This window comes from Mus caroli, chromosome 1, assembly GCF_900094665.2.
Source record: "Mus caroli chromosome 1, CAROLI_EIJ_v1.1, whole genome shotgun sequence".
Lineage (NCBI taxonomy): Eukaryota > Metazoa > Chordata > Mammalia > Rodentia > Muridae > Mus > Mus caroli.
Genome location: NC_034570.1, coordinates 146,711,155 through 146,718,713, shown reverse-complemented (window position 1 = coordinate 146,718,713; position 7,559 = coordinate 146,711,155).

Genomic DNA, 7,559 nt, shown 5'->3' with positions numbered 1-7,559 from the left:
TCAGGGCCTAAGCTCTACTCTGTTCACGCCTCCCTATCCTTTCACGTGAGAGAGAGGGTAAGTCAACAGCGTGGAAGAGGGAACTGCAGTCTCCAGAAACTGAGCACGGGATTTTGATCGACAGTAGTAATCCTCGCCCAAGAATTTTACAGTCCAGTATCAGCTTTACAGTTTTTTTGGAACTAAATTTGCTTCCCTTCATTCAATTACCTCCTCTACAGTTTTCTAATTCTCAATCAAAACTGAAAGTCAACTGACTTTCCATTCAGTAAGAACTCACAGAGATGAAAGTTTGCATATTTCGTGTCATTGATCAGGGCCTAAGCTGAAACTGTGCAATCTCACTAAGTATCCTTTGTGTTGATTTACGTATACCTGGAGTTCTCATAAGGGTGATGGCAACGATGAGGCTGGTGTGCTTCATTGTCCTTACCAAGGTCACAGAGTGTGAATGAGTCTGAGAAGTCTTTTCCTAAGGAAGACTTTACTGGCCTACGCAAGAACCCTGTGGTACAGGATGCTCTTGCTAGGTAGGGAAAGTATAGGCTCACCTGTGCAAACCCAGGGAAAAACTTATACTCCACACTGTGGACAGGATGTTTGGCCTCTTAGCTCCTACATGTTCTTAGATTCTTGGACACAACTTCCTCTTTTCCTGGCTTCATTTCTCCACCCTCATTGCTTGGCTAAGTTTTTTTTTTTTTTTTAAAGATTTATTTATTTATTATATGTAAGTACACCATAGCTGTCTTCTGACACTCCAGAAGAGGGCGTCAGATCTCATTACAGATAGTTGTGTGCTACCTTTTGGTTGCTGGGATTTGAACTCAGGACCTTAGGTAGAGCAGTCAGTGCTCTTAACTGCTGAGCCATCTCTCTAGCCCTGCTTGGCTAAGTTTTTAATAAGGCCTTAGATTTATCAGTCTTAACATGAGATCTTCTCCTATTCCCCTAATACTGTTGGAAGTACTGTGTGTGTGTGTGTGTGTGAGAGAGAGAGAGAGAGAGAGAGACTTTTAGGTTTTTCGAGACAGGGTTTCTCTGTGTAGCCCTGGCTGTCCTGGAACTCACTTTGTAGACCAGGCTGGCCTCGAACTCAGAAATCCNCCTGCCTCTGCCTCCTGAGTGCTGGGATTAAAGGTGTGCGCCACCACGCCTGGCTATAACTTAAAACCTTAAGAAACCTTTATAATCCTGAAAAGAAGCTGTGGTGGAAAGTGGAAAGTTCCTGGGCTAAGTGGGTGATTTGGAGGCTGGCAAGCATCCATCACAAGTGTCATGAGACAGCCAGAGATGCTCCTGATGAAAGGCAGCTTCCATAGGCTCCCGACTGAACCTTGGCCAGAGCCTGATACTGTCCCCACTCCAACCTGTCTTGAGGAATGAATGAATCACTCTTAAAGACTCGTCTGACTGGTAGAGGGATATTCTGCTTTTCCGGACTGAGTTTCTCAAGCTGATTAAAGTGGTAGGCCCTTTGTGTTCTCATTTATCCTGCAGTGCACTCCTGAGTGTGGACTTCCACTGCCATTTGCAGAAAGCAGGAAGTGGTAATAGCTTAATGGTGGTATTCACATTGTGCACCCCTCCCCCAGTGGTACACATTTATAGTTCCAAACTCTCAAGAGACTGAGGGGGGATTGCTGAATCCCAAGAGTTCAGTGCTGGGCTGGGCAATATAGTGAGACCTTGTCTATTAAAAATTAAAATTTAGGGGCTCGAGAGTTCACTCAGTGGTCAAAAGCCTTGCTGTTCTTGCAAAAGACCCAGGTTCAATCCCAATGCTGATGTGAAGGCTCACAGCTTTCTTAGCCACCAAGCATGTGTGTGGTACACATATACATGCAGGTAAAATGCTCATACAAAGTAAAACAAATCTTTAAAAACGAAGAAAAGTAAGCTGGGCGTGGTGGCACACACCTTTAATCCCAGGACTCAGGAGGCAGAGGCAGGTGGATTTCTGAGTTCGAGGCCAGCCTGGTCTACCAAGTGAGTTCCAGGACAGCCAGGGCTACACAGAGAAACCCTGTCTCGAAAAACAAAAACAAAAACAAACAAACAAAAAAGTACTTTTTTAAATAAAAGTTTTTTTTTAATAAAAGTTCAATTTGTTGACTAAAAGAGCAAGCTTTACCATAATCAGCTTTATCTAAGTAGAGTGTATCTCTTTGGTTCTGTGGTTTCTTTTCCTGTTCTTAAACTATTTCAGACAATTAAAATGAAGGAAATTCTTCAAACAACATTATCCTGGCACTAGACTCAGGAAAAGACACAACAATAAAAAACAAAACAGCACGCACCAGTATCCCTGATAAATTGGTGAGGACCACTACTAAATCAAATCTAGCAGCATATAAAAAGATGATACACACACACATACACACAAAGATGATACACCAAGATCAGCCAGGAATTGTCCCAGGGATGCAGGGACAGTTCAATATATGAAAACAAAAAGTGCCATACCATCAACACAGTGACATAAACCACAATCATTTCAGTCACATACAGAAATCATTTCACAAAATTCTGCTAGTATGTTTATTCACACCTGTAATGCCAGCACTGTAGTAGGGGGATTGCTGTGACTTCCAGGACAAAGTGAGACCCTGTCTCAAATCAAAAGTAAATAAATTCAACATTCTTTCATAATAAAAAACCCTCCAAAGCTTAGGTATAGAAGGAATGCATCAGGACAAAGGCTGTAGATGACAAAGCCAGTATGACAGGGGACACCTCAGATCATCCCCTCTAAAATTAAGAATGAGACATGCATACTTTCATTATCTTGTTAAATATAATACTGAAATCTGATCCAGGGCAATGTAATGAGATAAATGACTGGAGTCCGAATAGGAAGGAAGAAGTGAGACTCGTGTTCAAACACATCATGGCTTTGAGGAAAAAAAAAAAAAAAAAAAAAAAAACAACATTCCACCAAAAATGACTCTTAGAACCCATCAATTCATTGAGTTTGTGGAATACAAAAAAGTACAAATAAATTTTGTAGTACACCCATAAGAAACTGTTAAGGACTTAAAAAATTCTATTCAATTCATTATATTTTCAAAACAAACACACACATATACACACCGGGGGAGGGGGGAGAAAGAGAGGGGAGAGAGAACAAATTCAACCGAGGAACGAATGGCCTCGAGTGACCCAGGTTGTGGGTATACTCCCCTGGAAGAGCACCTGCATAGCACACATAACTCTTGCATTCAGTCCTCAGTAGAGCAACAAACAAACCAAATTAGCCAACGAAAGGCATCCCACATTCATGGACTGAAAGAACGCCGATAAAACGTCTACACTACCCAAAGTAGTCTGCAGAGCCAGTGCAGTTCTACCAAGATACTCAAGACTTCCTTCGTAGAAATAGAAAACTCAGATGCAAGTGGGGGTATGGAGGGCGGAATGGCTAAATGACTAACTGGAGTGATACAAAGGCTCAGCCTGTCAGCCTCACTGCAATGGGCTGTTAGCTTTCATTCTCCCCTCTTGCTTCCTTTTCCATCCCTCGACAGGTATTGGTGGGGGAGATGCCTAATAAACACATTAAGTTAATGTACACATTAAATTTGGAGTTAGTGGGATGGCTTTGAAGTGCTTATTATGCAAGTGTGAGGACCTGAGTTCAAATTCCCAGCACCCATGTAAAAGCCCAGCCCAGTGTGAGGTGCACCTGTCAATCCCAGTGCTGGAGAGATGGAGATAGAAGGCTCCCTGGAACTTCTGGGCCAGCTAGTCTAGCCCATTAGTAAGATTCAGGTTCAGTGAGAAACATAGAAAATAAGGTAGAGAGTGACCGAGGAAGAGACCTGGAGTTGACCTCTGGCCTCCACACGCATACACACACATGACCCACATGCCCAAAACATAACAACAATAAAAAAACCACATTATTTTGTTTCATGGTTGTGGATGTTGCAACCACTGGAGTCCAGTGGATGGTGGTGAGGGAGGCTTCCATACTGCTCTAATAGTGTGACTGCCCATGTCCACAGGCATACTGTGTGACACAAAATAGAGGATCCCAACAAACTAGTGGAATCTCAGAATGGGCCCGGAACAGGGCGCTGGCTGCTTCCCCTGTCTTTATGGAAGTCCTCTCCAGTGCTGGCAGCCTGGTACCTCCTCATAGTGCCAGTGGGATGGTTGGCCACTCCCGAGCTCCTATACTCCCCATTGGCCCAAAGGTTGTATATAAATGCTTGCTGCTGCACAGTACAGCATCTGCTCCTGGATGCTGGTTTCCTGGAGTCTGTGTCCTGGGCTCACGACTCTGCCTCCCTCATCCCCTCCTGGATCCCAGTTCCCTCACACAATCTGATTCTCGAAGCAATTTATTTGTGTCCTATTTCAAACTTAGTGTAGCAAGTAAATGGAGTGTCATTAAAGTTTATTATTTAATATGGGCCAAGTGCCACTCAAGGTGGCATACATATAGTATCACACTTAATCTTTCTAGCTTTTCAAATAAATATTTCCTTGCTGAAGAGAACGAAACAGTTAGGGCAAAATGATTCTTAGGATGGAGGCCATTGCTGCCTAAGTTCAATCCTCAGGTCCCACAGGCTCTCCAACCTCCACAAGCACCACACTAAATAAACTCAAATTTTAAGTGGGGGCTAGTGCTAGAAAGAGTTCACACTTTTTAAGAGCATGGCTTCTTCCAGAGGACCCAGGTTTGATTCCTATCACCCACATAGGAGCCCATAACTGTAACTCTAGTCCTTAGGGGATACAATGCTTTCTAGTCTCCATATGCAACAGGCATACATGTGGTCTATAGCCATACATGCAGGCAAACCATACACACATACAAAACAATCATTTAAATTAAAACAATTTAGCTGGGCATGGTGGTGCACACATTTAATCCCAGAATTCCGGAGGCAGAGACAAGCAAGTAGATAGATCTCTGTGTGTTCGAGGCCAGCCTGGTCTACACAGTGAGTTCCAGGCCAGCCAGGACTATGTAGTGAGACTAACCTGCAGGAGAATTTATAAATAAAAGGAAAAGATACAAGAACCAGGGATGGAGAGGTAAATCAGCAGTCGAGAGTGTTTGCTACTGTGTCAAAGGATCAGAGTTCAATTCCTAGCAATCCAGGGATTTATCACCCACACATGTGCATATATATGCACAAATATATACACATTTTTTAAAAAGTTTTGTTTTGTTTTGGTTTTGGTTTTGGTTTTTGAGACAGGGCTTTCCTGTATAGTCCTAGCTGTCCTGGAACTCTCTTTGTAGACCATGCTGGCCTTGAACTCAGAGGTCTGCCTGCCTCTGCCTCCCAAGTGCTGGCATGAAAGGTGTGCACCACCACCACCTGGAAATATCTGCTATTCTTAAGGAGCAAAGCCAATAATAAGCCATAGCTTATAAATCATGAACATGGAACAGGTATAATTTGATAACAAAAAAAAAAGATGGTTTCTGGACTAGCTGATGAAACCTGCAGCCTTCTATCCTTGTGCATACCTGATGATAAAGCTTGAATTCTGATAGGAAGGATCCCTTCCTAATGAGACAGTCCTACTGAGATTCTAATTTCCTAATCTAGATCCACATTACATTTTGGTATAGCACTATGCTCTGAGCAAAATGCCACCATGTTCAGGAGTTCTGATGGGCAGTTTGCAAAATACAGCTGGGCCTATTTCTTGACTATTTACTCCCCTTCTTAGGGAGGAGCAGGGAGGTCATGACACCCTACCTGAGTATCCAGCTATCCCTCTCAACTGCTTGTATGTACTTCTGCCCTAATTGTTTGTGGCCTTGGGAGAGGATCTAGGGTTTATAGGTGAGGGAGGATGGGGGTGGCTCCACCCGTTCAGCACTGGAAACCATCACCCCTGCTGAGTGCCACAGGCTACTATGGCTGCTTTAAGGTCACCTACACTCCTACTGGTAACCTCTTACCCATTGCTCTGTGAGTAAGGCTAATAAAGCCCTGCGTTCCCCTGGTAAATCTTGGTGGAATTTCACTTCAGTTTGTCATTGGGACCTGAGGAAGAAGGGGCATACGTTTTTTACATCTCTACCAGGGAAAACATTTCAGCAACACATTTGATGATATTTAGTCTCTCTCAATGCTGATTCTATAAAATTGTTGAAAGCTACTATAGTTGAAATTACTGTAAAGCCCAAGGTATTTTGTTTGAGATCCTCTGAAAAGGATCTGTAGCTCCTGTAACCCACGATCTGTCCAGTGAATATTTCAAGCTGTATTTGAATAGTGTAATGCTGCTTTAAAAAAATAAAGCATCCCTGGGCTGGGAGATGGCTCAGCCAGTAGTGTCTGCCCTGCAAACCTGAGGACTAGGGACTGGGTCCCAGCACCTATGTAAAAGCTGGCTCATATGGGCTGCTGTGGCTCACCCCTTCAATGCACTTGGGAGGCAGAGAGGCAGGTGGATCTCTGTAAAACAGAGGCCAGCCTGGTCTACAGAGCAAGTTTCAGGACAGCCAGAGCTACACAGAGAAACCCTGTCTCTAAAAAAAAAAAAAAAAAAAAGCTGGCCCACATCACCTTGTCTTCAACTTCCAACCTATACACACACACATACACACACACACACACACCAGCTTACTAGACAGTTTGCCAATGAAATCTTCTCCTTTAGAAATAAAATAAGGTTTTCTGTTATTAACTGGCAGGTTCTAAAGATCAAAGGTGCCCCCTCTGAAATATTTTTATTAGCTGTAGATAAGCACGTTGACAGATACAGAGAGGACAAAGTACTTTTGCTCTTGAGAAACATAGCCAACTTCTTATCTCTGATTTCACCTCTAAGTTTTGTTATTCAGTCAGCGGCTATTTTTTTTTCCCTCTTGTTATCAGGTCATTCCCAAGGTGACCCTTTGACCTTCACAGCCTTCCCACTTTCCCAAAGAGACCCACATGTCTTAGTTGGACTATCGACGGAGCATAGCTTTCCATCTATGTAACTAAGTAACCCTCTCCTTCCTATCCCATTTCTCATCACATTGTAATGATGACACAGACACAGGCAGGGTGGCGACTCAGCCTACAAGACGCTGGCCACCAAGACAGTGACTTGAACTCTAGCCACATAGTAGAAGGAGAGAACTCACTCCCGTGGGTTGTTGTCTGACCACACTCAAGGCATGGCAGTGCATCCCCACAGTTAAACACAGGATTAAACAAACACAAAATTTTCAATTAAAATTTTTAAAAAGAAAAGAGATGAATATCAACATTGATGGCAGTTTCCATATCTGCCTTAAATCTTACACAGTGTAAACAGGAAAATATATACATACGATAAATCATCTTCTCTATTGTCCTTATAGTCTTTTTTCTTAAGCTTATTCACTAGAAATGGCTCAGCTGTTAAAGGCTAGGCTCACAACCAAAAATTATCTTATAATGTAAAATAAATTACACACAAGCAGGAGGAATGCATGAAACAAACTAATTCTATGTAGCGCTCCTGGGTAGCCATTTCTCCTAATTAGAAAACTGTTTAAGGACTTTTTTTTTTTTTAATCTTAAACACAAGCACAAGAGTTCTGGGAATAAAAC